Genomic DNA, 16,828 nt, shown 5'->3' with positions numbered 1-16,828 from the left:
CACATTTGGGTTTGAACTTGTATGTTGGGTTTGAACTTGTATTTATTAATGCATATTTAATATTAGCTCACCAACAGAGAAGATCCTATGGCTTCTTAGCAATGTAAACGCTTCAGTGACTCAGAAAGTTGCCCTTTTTGCTTTGGCAGCCAAAAATATCAGAAAGAAGACCCTGGACCTTAGCAGTGAACTGTAAGGGACACACAGAGATCTAAATAGAGGCCATTATTTGTGGCACAACACCCCTTTTGCTTGTATTTATTTTTGATTCACATTTGTCACAGCCAATGGATAGTACAATAAAGTTACTTGGATTGGGTATTTAATATTCTTTCATGCTTTATTTCTTATGATTGCTTAATTTATTCAAAGCCATTTCTTAAAAATAACTTTTTTTTAATTAAAAAAAATATTTCCCCCATGGAATATGTGAGAGCTTCCCAAAGTTGTATTCAGCAAAGTCTTACTCTGAGGAGACCCATTTGATAGCCATGACTAACTTAGGTCCATTAAATTCCACGAGTTTACTCTGAGAAAAGGTTATCTGAAGAAAACTCTCTTTGTTTTGCATGTGTTTTTTTAAAAAAATAGAAACTATTCTTAGCTCTAATGTGAGATTTGTCTCAAACATAGATTGAATACTGTGCTAGAAATGATGTTAAAATACCACAAAACAAAATGTTGGTTTATTTAAAACACAGTACATAATTATATTAAGTGGTAGACATAATTTATTCTTTTTCTTTTGTAACCTACCTCTCAGCAAACTTGTTTACATGTATTCTAACACAGTCATTTTTCTTAACCAACTTAGGAGAACTGCAGTGTGAGCACAGATGATTAAATATGCATCCCATTAAGAACTATATATCTTGTGTCTAGACATTTATTATGTTATGAAAGGGAAAGATGAATGGGTGGAACTCTAAATCAATGCATGTGTCTGTGAGTCAGGATTCCCTTCTAAGTCAAGGGAGCATCTTAAATTAGATAGTTCAGTTCAAAAAGATGGTCCTAATATTTCTGAGGTTTTGAAAAAGGGAATGATCTCCCTCTTTTTTCAAGTAATATGTATGCCAGTCTGTCTATTGATAAATGTGTGTAAAAAGACATACACAATAAATTAAAAGTTTTCTGCACAGAGGCAGAGGGTTCTGAGCTTAGTTTTCCTTTCTCAGGGGGTTACCCCTAGTGTCCATCTTTTGTCCTTCCAAACTCTTGAACCTGGATGGGGCAGTGTGGACCGTTAGCACTTTCCAAAGTCAAAAGACACAGTTCTGGTGGTTAGATGTCTGATGCTAAGGTGAAACCCATAGCTCTCAATGTGGTGGTAGCTGGCCCAGTCTTGGCCACTGTCTGATTTCCTTTGTTTGCTGACAGGGGACCATGAAAAACGAGCTTTTGGGTTATTTGAAGATGAGCTCTCCTGCATCTTTTCCAACTATTTTCATCCATGTCCAGATAACTTGTTCTGGATCCAAGCAGGGATGGATGGATTGCTAAATCTAGACAGGATGATTCAAAATATGTGGAAATAACTTAGAAAAACCCCCACCCAATTAACTTTTCAAATGTCAGGCCAGTTGCCAGGAGCTGGATAATGATGTGGCTGATGGAGCTCTCTTGGAAGGCATTCCATAAAATAGGTGCCACAAGAGAAAAGGCCCTATCCTTAGCTGAAAAAAGCCTCAACTGAGGTTGAGGGATCCAGAGCAGGGCCTAAGCTGATGTGTGTGCAGGGAGGAGAATATAGAAAAAGGCATGAGGTTAAGGAAGATGGTTAAGACCAGCATCTTGAGTTGTACCCAGAAGTTAATCTGCAGCCAATGCAAATCACATAGAACAGAAATGATAATATCAGGATACCTAAAAACGATCATTATGGTGTGTGTATTCCTTGGGCTGAACGTTGGGGGTGGAGATGCTCCTTCAGGTATGCAGGGCCAAAACTGTTTAGGGCTTTAAAGGTCAGCACCAACACTTTGAATTGTGCTCTGAAATGTACTTGGAGCCGATGTAGGTCTTTCAGGACTGGTGTTATATAGTCCTGGCAACTGCTCCCAGCCCCAGTGCGTAATTGTTGTAAAAAGTTGGACTAGGCTGCTGTGTTATTTGAAGCTTGATTGACTTAGTAAAAACAATTAAGGGAAGGATAATCTAAATTAATGCTTTTGCATATGCTTTTCCATCTAAAGGTAGCAGGTGATGGGAGAAAAACCTCTTCCTGAGGGACTGAAGAGCAGCTACCCGTAGAGCAGACAATACTTAGCTGGATGGACAATAACTTTCTAAAATACTATAGAAAGCTCATTGAGTTCTGCTCAGTGTGTGAATAGATCTATAGTAATTTTCAGGACAAATATCTCACCTACTATTAGATTTCCCTTCTTTTCATCAACACACCAGTGTCTCCATGGATTGAAATTAAACTCAGTAAGAAACAAGAAGCAAATAAACAAAAAGAAGCATCTTACCAGTGACACCTTGAATTCCCGCAAAGGTGCAAACTGTGGAGAAGGAAAGGAGGCCGTGTTTTATAAAGTGGTCTTGATGTCTATGCTTCAACTTGTTTAATGGTTATTTAGACTCTGTTGATGTGACACAATAAATTATGGCTATGGCTATGAAAAAAAAAGATTTAAAAGGGGAAACCTAGATGTTTCTCAAATATATTTCATTGTCAGATTGGCAGTTGGCATGAATTTTAACCCATAATTAATCCCCCCACATTGGTGAGGAAATGATTACTCTCTAATGATAAATAATAACCTGCATCACTGCAGTATATCCAGGAGTTCAGCAACGCTCATGTGTTACATTAAACTGGAGGGCGAAGCTGGATTAAATGTGCCATTCCTAGTCTCCATGAATTCATAGATCCTACAAATATGCTGATGTATGAAGGGAATACATGAAGTATAGTTGAGAGATGAAAAAATTCAGTGGATGCTGAAAATCTTTATTTCCTCTTTCAGTGAAGTCTGTTTGGGATTTCTGAGAGGGAAAGGTTCCCAGTTTTTTGTTTTTTTTTTAACAAACCAAGTTCAGATATTTGTTGTTTATCCTTCTCATATAAAGTGGGATGGACAAATACTGAAAAATTACAATATGCTGCATTTCAAAAGTTGGATGTTAAAAAATCTGTCTTTTGGATTGTTCCCAATTACCATTTTACTTTTTCCCCATCACTATCAACTTTCCTTAAATTGGTTTAGGTTTATACAAGTGCTATATAGCTAGCTATCTTGCAGTTATCTATATAATCCCGTAGGGTTATACTTGTGGTTGTTCACACATAATGCTGGTTTTTTACTATGAGCTACTTTGCAGGGTGGGCAAAATACATAGTTTGATAGTTTTGGTGTAACAGCAAGCTATGGTTGCCACAAATAAGGAAGTGACTAATTCAACTGGAGTTCATGAATGGGTGGCACACAAGGGAACATGGAAGTCTGAGGTTTAAAGCCAAATTATGGTTCTGGCATTTTCTATGAACCGGCCAAATCTGTACGGTGGTGTCCCATTGCTGCCATATTCCTGGTTCACGCGTTTATTTAAGTACTAATGTACAATTAGAACCTGAAAAGACTTCCTATATGTTTTCATGGGCTTGACTCTAAACAGGTATAGAGTAGACCTATTGAAATCAGTGGGGCATAAATTAGTCAGTTTCAGTGGGTCCACTCTATATGTGATTAAACTTAGAGCCAACCCCCTAGTTTAGGAGTATGTCCATCACAGTTATGAATAGTAAATTTGGATGTACTGAAGTATCTGGATGAGTTCACTTAGATGGTTGGTAGGGATTTGTTCTGGCCTTAAAAGTTATTCAACATATTGGTTTGATTCTGCAGAGCAGGAATTCTATAGATCTAGGACTTCTGAAGACAGAGCTCATACAAAGGAAATCTGAAATCACAGCAACATTAAGCAAATATCTATCACCTGTCATCTTCCAGCTTTCCATTAATTACTATAAGGTCATTGAAAAGTTCGCAATATACTTTTAAAAAAACCTTGTGCATCAAAATGCATAAGTTGAAGGACTTGCCTTCTATAGTCACTATGTTACATATTTTTATCACATCCAGTCACTTAATTTTTACTTGCTCAATCACATTTATTGATCAACACCTTTCTATTACAGCTAGAGCCATGTAGGTTTAGTACTTTAAAATGTAGTAATTGAACTATACACTGTGATCATCTAATTATATATTTTATAGGTTGAGCAACTTATATTGATGATCTCAGTAGATGATACGGCAATTTTCTAGTAGATCTGCCTATTTTGACTGGGCTGAATATCACTGAAGCCATTAATTTTGGAAACTGAAGTTCTGTGTGGTCATTTCATAATTTCCCATGAAGTTGAAGAACTGAGATGGTGGTGGGTTTGGGCTAGTGAAATGCCACGTGCCTTCTTGCCAAAGGAAACAAACCTGGAAAGAAGAGGCCTAAAGAAGAGCTATATTGAGAAATTAGAAATATATTTTTATTTATTTTAAATGATTTATTGGCTGCCTTTCTATGCAAAGTGGCTTACATAGCACAATTAGAATATCAACAATAATATATTGTTGATATTGTAGCACCCACTGGAGAATTTGTAGGACCTCATGACAAACCTGAATTTGCATGAACAAGGTGGACTAAGGGAGCAGGCTGTAAAATAGCCATGGCCATAGCATGGGACGAGAAGGAGGGCAAAAGTGGTGGTTTGAGTAACACAAGGATAGAGATGGAAATTGCAGTTAAAAAACAATAGCAGAAGTTTGAGTAAAGTACTATGGAATATTTGAGGGCTCTGAATCCTTCAACTCTGTCATATGAGGTAGTCAAAGCATTGAAGAGGGAGGCGTTTGAGTACAGTGAGAAAGGAGAAACAATGAAGGGCGGGAGTTAGTGTTCTAAATATCTGTAGAGGTTTGAGTAAAACAGGGATGGGGAGATACTGAGAGGAAAACAGCTGTTTCCATAGTACCGTATTTTCCCGTGTATAGCATGCCCCCATGTATAAGGCGACCCCTATTTTTTTGGACCGCCACAAAAAAATTTGGGGGGGGATTGCTCACAGTTCTTGAGCTTTGTTTTTTTGGGGGGGGGGGGGTCATTGCCCCAAATTGCTCTACAGCCTGCCTGACAATGGCAAATCACATGCATTGTTGCGGCCACCAATCGTCTGCACGCTCACCAACAAAAGCCCACCTGCACACTAAATGCAACCACAGCTGATTGCACACACGCATCGCCGATACCATAAATGGACCGCCCAATTGCCGCAGCCACAGCCAATCATCAGCTGGCCTTGCTGCAAAAACCAATCACACAGCCAGTTGCCACTGCCAATTTCCTGTTGGCTACTGCAAACAATCGCCCATCCCCCCTCTGCTATCCTTATATAAGACGACCCACAATTTTAGCCTATTATTTCTAAGAAAAAAATATCATCTTATACATGGAAAAATATGGTACTTTCATACAATGTATTTTGCTCTTGGTACAATGTCTTCAGAAGGAAGGTCCAGAATCAATGTAGTAATTTAGAACAGCTATATAAATAACAAGCAAACACCCTTATATGTACAACATCCAGCAACTGAACTGGACTTTATCTGACTGAAGCAACTAACTGACAGGCTTGCTCTTAAGATATTTTCCATCTTAAAGATGCAGTCATATATATCAGCAGGGTGTGTGTGTTTTAAGGGGGCTGCAGAATAGGAGAGAGGCTAAGGCACGGAAATGGGGGTGATCGGCATGGAAAGAGAGTTGAGAAAAGTAAAGAAAGGGAGAAGGGAAAAGAGGGTGAGGTGAAAGTGAGGGTGCAAAGGGCAAAAAAGGAGGAGCAAGAGGTATGGCAAAAGGGTTGAAGATGAAAGGGGGGGCATGAAAGGATCTGAAGAATAGGAGGGGATGGTGGCTTCCTAACTGGGTGAAAGGTGAAAAGGGTGCTTAGTAGTTGCAATGTGTGGAAGAGGAAGGTAGAGATTACCATTCAGACAGTCTGTGTGCAAAGGCAGCGGAGGGGAGGCCTAAAAGGAGGAGGAGATATGGGCATGGGGGTGAAGGTAAAAGTGGGTGCAAAGCAGGGCTGCAGAGTAGAGAAGCGACTTCAGAAATATGATGGAGAAGGTGAAAAGCAAGCTGAGTAGTTGCATGGGGCGGGAAGGAAATATTTCATGTGGGGTGGGGGGTGGCAGGGGGTTGGTGAGCAGAACAAACAGGGTCTTTGCCTCCAGTTACATTTAGGTTTGCTTCATTTATTTAAACATTTAGGTTAAGGGTAAAGGGACCCCTGACCATTAGGTCCAGTCGTGGCCGACTCTGGGGTTGCGGCGCTCATCTCGCTTTATTGGCCGAGGGAGCCGGCGTACAGCTTCTGGGTCATGTGGCCAGCATGACTAAGCCGCTTCTGGCAAACCAGAGCAGCGCACGGAAACACCGTTTACCTTCCCGCTGGAGCGGTACCTATTTATCTACTTGCACTTTGACGTGCTTTTGAACTGCTAGGTTGGCAGGAGCAGGGACCGTGCAACGGGAGCTCACCCCATCGCGGGGATCCGAACCGCCAACCTTCTGATCGGCAAGCCCTAGGCTCTGTGGTTTAACCCACAGCGCCACCTGCGTCCCTAACATTTAGCTTATTTCAATGCAATTATTTGGAGGCAGGAAAGCTGACACTGGGCCGCATTCAGACAGCCCCTTGCAAAGGGGGTTTAAATTCCCTCTGATTCTCTTCTCCAGTTACAGCCCTTCCTCGCTGCATACCATGCTGTTCTTGAAGCTCCCCCAACCCTTAGCAATGGTTTTTCAGGGATAGAAGGAGCTGAAGCCAGAATGGAACAACAGAAACCCCCTTTGAATGAGTGGAACTCCATGAGTGTTTCTTTGGATCTTCCCAGTTGTAAAGGGCTTATCAATTAGCCATTTAAACATGAGCAAAATTGGTCGGCCATCAGCCCAGCAAGTCCTGAACCTCTTCCCCAGTTATCAGCTTAAATCCTCAGCAGCAAATGTCAGTCAAATTAAGGGTCTTAGGTTGCATCTGCAAACTGCAAATCCTCTGAGAGCATTTGAACTAATTTCCACTGATTTCCGTGGGGCAATGCCCCCCCAACCTATAGTCAAGGTTGAGTTGATAGCACAGACCATTGCGATGCCGTTTTACAAACCCAAGGAAAGAGGCTGGATAAGACAGAGGGGAAGATTATGGGATGCAGAGCATATTAAAAGGGTGGAGGGAAGATTGGCATTCACCAAATGCCCACTTGCCTTTATTTACAATATTAATATTTCTAGTTGTACAAATCTGATGAGAGAATCCAACCTACCAAGTGGCACCAACTTTCTGTAGGGAACTGATATCTATAGGGTAAACTGTAGCTTTTGCTAGAGGCCCCTGTCCAAAAACGTTTGAAGTTATATGGAGACTTTCCAATATCTTTAATCTCTATTGGCCAAAAACCTCATTGAAAATGCCAATTTTGCTTCATTGAATTTTTCAGGCTCAAATGCATGACTACAAGACTTAAAAAAAGAAAAAGAAGAACTACCATCTGAAATAAATTATTAGATGCTAGGCTGGAGAAAACAATCCACTTTATTATTCATACATATTTGAACCGTTAGGGGGGGAAAAAGACATGAAAAAGTAGATAATTATTTTATTTCAAAATCTCCTAGAGCAGCAAAATTGCTAAGCCTAATACTTTCATACCAATGGCTAGATTGGACAAAGGCAAATGATGTATTAGACATCTCATGAAAGTGCTTAAAAAGTACACACACTGAAAATAATAATAATAATAATAATAATAATAATAATAATAATAATAATAATAATTTATACCCCGCCCATCTGGCTGGGCTTCCCCAGCCACTCTGGGCAGCTTCCAACAAAATATTAAAATACAGTAATCCATCAAACATTAAAAGCTTTCCTAAACAGGGCTGCCTTCAGATGTCTTCTAAAAGTCTGGCAGTTGTCGTTCTCTTTGACATCAGGTGGGAGGGCATTCCACAGGGCAGATGCCACTACCGAGAAGGCCCTCTGCTTGGTTCCCTCTAACTTGGCTTCTCGCAGTGAGGGAACCACCAGAAGGCCCTCGACGCTGGACGTCAGTGTCTGGGCTGAGTGATGAGGGTGGAGACGCTCCTTTAGGTATACTGGGCCGAGGCTATTTAGGGATTTAAAGGTCAGCACCAACACTTTGAATTGTGCTCGGAAACATACTGGGAACCAATGTAGGTCTTTTAAGACCAGTGTTATGTGGTCTCGGCAGCCGCTCCCAGTCACCAGTCTAGCTGCTGCATTCTGGATTAGTTGTAGTTTCCAGGTCACCTTCAAAGGTAGCCCCACATAGAGCGCATTGCAGTAGTCCAAGCAGGAGATAACCAGAGCATGCACCACTCTGGCGAGACAGTCTGTGGGCAGTTGGGTCTCAGCCTGCGTATCAGATAGAGCTGGTAAACAGCTGCCCTGGACACAGAATTGACCTGTGCCTCCATGGACAGCTGCAAGTCCAAAATGACTCCTAGGCTGCGCACCTGGTCCTTCAGGGGCACAGTTACCCCATTCAGGACCAGGGAGTCCTCCACACCCGCCCGCCTCCTGTCCCCTAAAAACAGTACTTCTGTCTTGTCAGGATTCAACCTCAATCTGTTAGCCACCATCCATCCTCCAACCGCCTCCAGAAAACTATTAATGTCAAGTCAGGAACTGGTGTGTCATTTTGAGAGGTTTGGGAATACTTTTGAAAGTGTTGATTCTTAAGACTGCAAAATGTCCTGGGCTGGCACTTCCCAGCTTCTCTGCTCTTTAAGAATGTAAGACGAGCTTGTGGGATCAGACCAATGGCCCATCCTGTTCTCACAGTGGCCAGCTGGATGCCTGTGGGAAGCCTGCAAGCTGGACATAAGCACATCTGCATTCTGTCCACCAAGGATTCCCAACAACTGGTATAATTTTCATTTCCACACAACCTGAGGCAGTGACTCCATGTCCCTGTCTTCACTCAAATGGCTTCTCTGGTGACCAAATGATAGATAACATTGGGTTGTATCCATTGTTGCCTTTCCATTAACAGAAGGATCTTTAATCCAGCAGCGGCTTACAGGAAAGGAAGGCAATGGGAGGCGGTTTTCACAAATACCTCCTTTTTCCTGGAGCCAGACTCTCTGAGGAAGGGGCCACATCAACACTGACATTGCTACATTTTTAACAGCTCCCCATGTCCACCACCCACCCAAATCTCTCTAACATAGGCAGTTTAGCTTCATAAAGTTAATGGGGAAAATCACCTAATGAAATCCATTACGGAGTGGTACTTTGTTTTGCCATGACAAGATGAGCAGCGATGCTTGCAACTGCAGACATTTTTGTTCCATCAAGCTTTCCCAGCTGGATGAATAGGTCATCTCTGCCACAGCTGTCCATTTTGTTTTGCTTTTAAACCCACCTTCTCTTATTTTTGTAACTGCTTTGTTAGTTTTTAAAGCTGTTTTTGCATTGCCTTGGGAAATGTGTGGAAGGCAGTAATTAACTAACTAGCTAACTAATTAACTAACTAATTGCAGCAGCCTAGCCATAACCTGGCCTACCAAGCTGTCCTCCAGGCTCTCTACTCCTTTCACCACCATATTCTGATCGGACAACAGAAGAGAAGGAGAGCAGTTTGAATTTGGCACTACAAACAGAGAGGATGGAGAGTGTTCTCCACTTTCCAAAGCTTTGTTCAGTGATGTTTCCAGGAGTTAGGCCATCATTTCTTGAACATGGAGACACTTTCTGCTGGCAAGTCATGTGAATATTATGATAATGGCGGCAATGCCCAAAATTATCTGATTAGACATTCTTTTAACTGGGGCTGTGTTTGTGTATCTGTTTCTATATATGTGTATGGAAGTCATAGAATCATAGAATCATAGAGTTGGAAGAGACCGCAAGGGCCATCGAGTCCAACCCCCTGCCAAGCAGGAAACAGTCTCTGCTGGTTCAAAGAGCCCTTTGTGAATGATAGAATCCTAGCCTGAAGCCTATTTAAAAGTTGGCTGTAAACACTTTAAAGAAAAGGAAAAAGCTGTTTGTTTTTTTTAAAAAAGTGGGAGATGATTTCTGGTCATGTGTATGCCTGTTTGCTTTACAGGACAGTATTTTTTCTTCCTCGAGTGTGACTGAAGGACTGGTGTAGGAAAAATATTTCTCTCTTTGCCATGTGAAGTTGCCCCCACCTGTCCTCCAAAGAACTTTAATTGACCAAAAGCAAAAGAATGGAGTGGTGGTCGGGGAAAGAATCCTTTAAGAGGGAAGAAAAGAAACTCAGCACAAAAGCTTTCTGCTCTCAGATAGGCCTGTCAATAGTTGTGTATTACTCTTTGAATGAAAACTGCAATGTAAGCAACATCCTGACACATATCATATTTGAACTAGGCCAGAATGGATGTGAGTAATAAAGTATCAAAAAGTATAGCAATCCTATATTGTAAACTCACACCCTGCAGCGAGAGATAATAAAGTAGTATGATACATCAGCTCTCTAATCCAGGTATTTCTCTGGAATACCTCATAATTATCGGACCGGACAAGGAGATTGCAGGTTTGACAGGTAGTATGCATCTCTCTGAAGTTTCCCCCCTCTTTTTTTCTGGAGTGTTGATACGTGTACGCTTGTGCTGATAAGAGTGGTGACTGAAACAGAAAATCCCCAACCGCTTCAGGGGATGGAAAAGAGGACTGGGTTGAAACACCTTCGTCTCTCTGCCCTTCTTCCCCGTGCAACATATCCCACATCAAAAGGCAGAAAGAGCTTCTCTGTTCTCTTCACAGCTAGCCAGAATTCCTTTTCACTCATCTCAGAGAAATGCCCCATCAAAGAAGCAGGCTAGAGTCACCCCTCCACTCCCAAGTCTGTCAAACAGAGTTGAAATCTTCAAATCAGCATCCAAACTTTTTTTTAAGAAAATAAAAAAATAAAAAATAAAATCTTTGGAATGTCAGAAGTTTTCATTGAAAAAGATCTATGAAATAGATTTCCCTCCTAACAGCTGTGTTTATGGCAAATGCTATCTCTCCCTATCTTCTTATAAGCCAGGCATATAAAACCTTTCAGACGGGTATTACTCAGCAAGGGATTAATCTTTTCAAACATCACATCCTCGACCTGAATGTTTACTTTAGCAGAGGCTATAATGATTACTTAGCTTACACTGTGTCTAAACAGTCTTAGATGCATATTCAGGGCTTCTTGGCATGGCGACAAATATGTGTGTCAGGTAATAAACATGTATTTCCCATAGGTTAAAACTTAAAGGTATTAGAACCTTGTAATATATCTGAGCTTGAGGCTTAATTTTTCCTAACCAAGGGAAGTCTCAACATAGGGTTCATTATTATTATTATTATTCACCTCAAGGCACCTGTAATAACATTCTTCACAGGGGGACAGAGAGACAGGTTCTTGAGAGAGGCTATGGCATCTTATAGGTTTTACTCCAACAAATTCAGTGCATCTGAATCCCAGAGTCCATAGGTAAAGGTAAAGGTAAAGGTAAAGGACCCCTGACAGTTAAGTCCAGTTGCAAACAACTCTGGGGTTGCGGTGCTCATCTTGCATTACTGGCCGAGGGAACTGACGTTTTTCTGCAGACAGTTTTTCTGGGTCATGTGACCAGCATGACTAAATTGAGCAGCACATGGAAACGCCATTTACCTTCCCACCAGAGTGGTACCTATTTATCTACTTGCACTTTGACATGCTTTCGAATTGCTAGGTTGGCAGGAGCTGGGACAGAGCAATGGGAGCTCACCCCGTTGTGGGGATTTGAAACCGTCGACCTTCCAATCAGCAAGCCCAAGAGGTTCAGTGGTTTAGAGTCATGGCTAAAATACAAAGCCAAAGAAAGAGTTTCAATCCAGGATGCCTTTGCCTCAAAGCTCCAATGGCAGAAAGGCCTCTAAGCCAGCACGGTCTCCTGAGCCTTTTGTGGGAGTAGCTCATAAATTGTTATAAGATCTATGCAAGCCACAAATATGCTGAAATAATATACAATAAAAATGTATCATGCAACTATCAGTTATGGGCAATGTGTTTGGCAAAGCAATATATTTTGACAATTTGGTTTTCATGTTTGCTTTTGCATTTATTTATTTTTTGAAGTATTGTCCTGTAACATCTTTGTGTTCAGATTTCCTCTTCCTGATTTGCTCATGGAACAGCTAAAATTGCAGTATGAAAAGAGCCCAACAACCTGTGGGTTGTCCTGGTGGTCTTGGTGTGCTCCAACCCCCATCAGTCCCACTTTATATGCTACAGCAGAGCTTTCGAAACCGAGTGTCATAACACGTTAGTGTGTCAGCTGCAGTGTGTAGGTGTGTTGCGCAAACACTCCACTCACTCCTCCTAGGGCTGAAAAGGGTTTGGTTTAACCCAGTGCTTTTTTCTGGGGGGATGTAGGGGTACGCATACCCCTAAACATTTTGTGAATCTAAGTTTGGCCTCATTGAGGGGCAGTATTTCAAAATGAGTAGGAAAATGGGAGTACCCCTAAACATTTTTTAGGGGAAAAAGCACTGGTTTAACTTCTGGTTTGCTAGTAAAACTGAAATACTGTGTTGCGAAATGATGCATGTCAAAAAAGTGTGTCACCAACATGAAAAGTTTGGGAAGCTCTGTGCTACAGGGCCATATAAAGTAAGAGGTTTTAAGTTTAAAGATTCAGAAGGAGTTCCTAGACATAAAAGCAGTTCCTCAGTTGAAGAAGACGCTTCGGGAAACTGAAACTCTTTAATGCATGGTTCACACATGTATTTTTATTATTTATGTTTATTTATATTATTACAGTGGTACCTCTGGTTACATACGTAATTCGTTCTGGAGGTCCGTTCTTAACCTGAAACTGTTCTTAACCTGAAGCACCACTTTAGCTAATGGGGCCTCCTGCTGGCATCGCGCCACCAGAGCACAATTTCTGTTCTCATCTGAAGCAAAGTTCTTAACCTGAAGCACTATTTCTGGGTTAGCGGAGTCTGTAACCTGAAGCGTATGTAACCTGAAGCGTATGTAACCCGAGGTACCACTGTACTTGACGAGTACAGAATCATGTGCTAGCCTGTGTAGAATGATTCAAGTTTCATTTCACACCATCTCAAGCACAATTTTTTTCATTGGAATGGATTCAAGGATTCAGAACTATGTCAGGCAGAGTGGGGACAAGGGCACTGAGCTCTGCCTGCCCCAGCCCTAACCTCCACAAGAGTTGAGACAGGCATCTATAAGGAGCAGCTTGCTCTGACTCCCTGCACCATCAAGGTTCTAAATCACATAGGAAACCTCCATGCGTAAAAAGAAGGATTTCTGCTTCAGAGGTTATCCCTCCATCTTGGGGAGATGAGGGATGACTGGAATTTACTACTGCAGGAAGTGGTAATGGCTGCCAACTTGGCTGGCTTGAAAAGAAGATGAGATAAATTCATGACAGCAAAGGCTATCAGTGGCTGCTAGCCATATTGGCAAGGCTCTGCCTCTGGAAACTAGAACTCTTTTGCTCTGGTCCTTCATGCAAGTCTCCAATAGGCATCTGGCTGGCCAGAATGCTGGACTTTATTTATTTATTTATTTATTTATTTATTTATTCATTCATTCATTCATTCATTCATTCAAGTTATACACCTGCCTATACCCAGAGGTCTCAGGGTGGTTTACAACAAGACCACAACATATAAAATCAAGCCAAAAGCAGTAACCCAATACCTCCCCTCCAAAAAGCCACACTCTAAAAGGGTGTTGGATGTCAAAAGATTGCATGGCTCCTAAAGGTGTATAATGAAGACGCCAGGCAAACTTCCCTGGGGAGAACATCCCATAGACAAGGAGCCGCTGTAGGGAAGGCCCGTTTTCATGTTGCCACCCTCCTGACCTCTCAAGGAGGAGGCACACGAAGGAGGGCCTTAGAAGATGATCTCAGGGTCCGGGTAGGTTCATATGGAAAGAGGTGGTGCTTGAGGTATTGTGGTTGTGAGCCATTCAAGGCTTTATAGGTCAAAACCAGCACTTTGAATTGGGCGTGGAAACTAACTGGTAGCCAGTGCAGTTGGATCAGGATTGGTGTACAGTGGTACCTCTGGATGCGAACGGGATCTGTTCCGGAACCCCGTTCGCATCCTGAGTAGAATGTAACCCACAACTGCACATCTGCACATGCATGGGTCGTGATTTGCTGCTTCCGCGCATGCGCGTGATGTCATTTTTGAGCGTCTGTGCATGCGCAAGTGGTGAAACCCGGAAGTAACACACTCCGTTCCTTCCAGGTCGCAGCGGACCGCAACCCGCAACCCGAAAATACTTAACCTGAAGCTACTTCAACCCGAGGTATGACTCTAATATGCTCAATCTGTTTTGCTCCGGTGAGGAACAGGTCTGCTGAATTCTGCACTAGCTGAAGTTTCTGAACTGTCTTCAGAGGCAGCCCTACGTATAACGCATTGCAGTAATCGAAGCTTGAAGTTACCAGAGCATAGACAACAGTAGTTAGATGGGCCATTGGCCTGATCCAAGGGTTCTCCATATGTTCTTATGATGATGTGGGACTACCATGCCAGTGCTCATAGTGCCAATTGTAGCCCTGAACCATTTGGATGAGGGATGGTATCCATACAGGATAAATATGCAAAGTTACAGTAGTCGTTAAATGGTACACTAGAGGAAATCATCTTATATATACCTTTTCAGAATGAGGTGGAATGCACAAGGAGTCTTATCAAAATTCTAATGGCTTCTCTTGAAAACCAGTTACTTGCAGGTGGACATCAGGGCCCTCCAAATTGTTGCAACCTTAACCAAATAAGAGTGAAATCCATGCATTTAATACACAAAAAAGCCAGTCAGATTGGATTATATGTACTGTGGGTGACAGCATCAGGGAAGGAATTCAGCTGCTAGTGCTCGGCTGAAAGGATAATTATTTAAAGCCTTACACTTTATTAGCTGTTAAACTATTTGAGTCCCTTCTATAATTATAATTCTTCTTTAAATAAAGCTGTGCTTGACATCCTGGTTGCGCATTTTATAGTTTTTCCAATGAATTTTAAAGCCTCACCTTTTCAGCGAGAGGAATGTAGCCGCCACACCAGGGAATCTATGGCTGCCAGCCTCTCCATATGTTCTGTCATTCCTACACTTTTAAGCCCAATTGCAGCATTGCTTTCATAACAAATGTAAATACAGTTCTGACTGGGAATTCTCTTAGTTGAATAAACTTCAAAGGATGTGGCCCCAATGAAGAAGCTTTTTGTTCATCTGCCGCTGTTCACCTTTTGAAAACGTCCCATTTCTCAGTGTAAATTATGCAATGGTTGCCACTTAAAATTTAAAAGATGCACTCATGATAGAGTCAGCATATGGTCTTGTAGATCACAAAGGACCAGATTATGCTCTTCTTAACATAAAAGCCCAGTTTACATGTTATGGTGCCAAACACTGGCTGCTTTGCATTGCCCCATGTGGTAAAAATGAACTAATCTGCAAGGTGAGTCATTCCACTTGGACAACTCACCACCTGATTGGAACTTCCACGCAGGAACATAGGAAGCTGCCTTACAACTGAGTCAGACCAATGGCCCATCTAGCTCAGCATAGTTGACACTGACTGGCAATGGCTTTCCAGGATTTCAGACCAGAGTTTCTCCCAGCCCTATCTGCTGATCTCAGAGATTGAACATAGGACCTTATGCATCTAAGGCAGATGCTCTACCTCTGAGCTGCAGCCCTGTTTGAAGCAAGGACATAAATCCATAGCAATCTTCACAATGACCACTCCCCGCTTAAAACGGGGGGCACCCTTTGCGTGGACGCGCGCAGCCCCTAGATCTGGAGCAGCTCCAATAGCATAGCCCTGGCTTTGTCTTCCCTCAGGTGGGATACCTGGTGGTCTCCGCCTACCTCAGTCAGTTGTCCAATCCCACCTGGGGGAAGTGTTGCCAAGGAGACCAGGCCAGGTAGGGGAGGGATTACCTGCCCACACAATAGAGGGAGGATCTTACCTGGGAATCCTCACTTGGCTCCAGAGCTTCTCCCACCCTACCCACCCTCAGTTAATGTCTTATTTTGCAGGTTAACTTTCCTTCACAGGTTTTGTAGGTTAACTTTTCTTCACAGGTATGCGGGCGCTGCTACATTAAGGTCGCTGTTAAAGGGCCGGAAAGGAATTTCCCTGCATTGGCAGGTTTCGCCTTTCCCGTAGCAAAACGTCACAACTTTGGCGGTATCAGGCCTTGGGCGGAATCCTTTAGTCCATCTGCCTCTTTGCGGCGGCGATACCAGGGTTCCCCGTTAAAGGGGTTTCTGAAGGGAGGCTTTGACCGTACGCCGGAAGGTCGTCATTGCTCTCCCCTGCGGTGGCGGCGTTACGGGGGCGGCTATCTCTGCTTGAACATATGTTCTCCAGAGCCGGCCCATCCCCCCCCCACACACTGGATAACCCTGATGCTCCCTAGGTCCCTGGCTGGGTACTGGGGAGGGGGAACGCCCAATGCCTGAGCCAAGGTCTACCCACATTTGAAATTTAATAAAGTTGTGGCCAATTTAATCCCATAGCACGTTGTCCTGAGTTGTTATTCCACATGACGGGGGGGGGGGGACTGCTCGGGATCTGGGGACTCCGCCTGTCCACGCAAAGCAACCAAAGTGTGTGGGGCAGAAAGGCTTTTGAAAAGGATACTTCAATGTACTTCTCACCCAACAGCACCCACAAGGAACAGCCATCCTATGATAACTTCCAGTCAATCTGTGGGAGGGTGGTCATGTGCCTGCCTGCACTGGCATAAGCAGGA

This window comes from Podarcis gaigeae (assembly GCF_964106915.1).
Source record: "Podarcis gaigeae genome assembly, chromosome: 1".
NCBI lineage: Eukaryota > Metazoa > Chordata > Lepidosauria > Squamata > Lacertidae > Podarcis > Podarcis gaigeae.
This window is presented reverse-complemented; position numbering follows the sequence as displayed.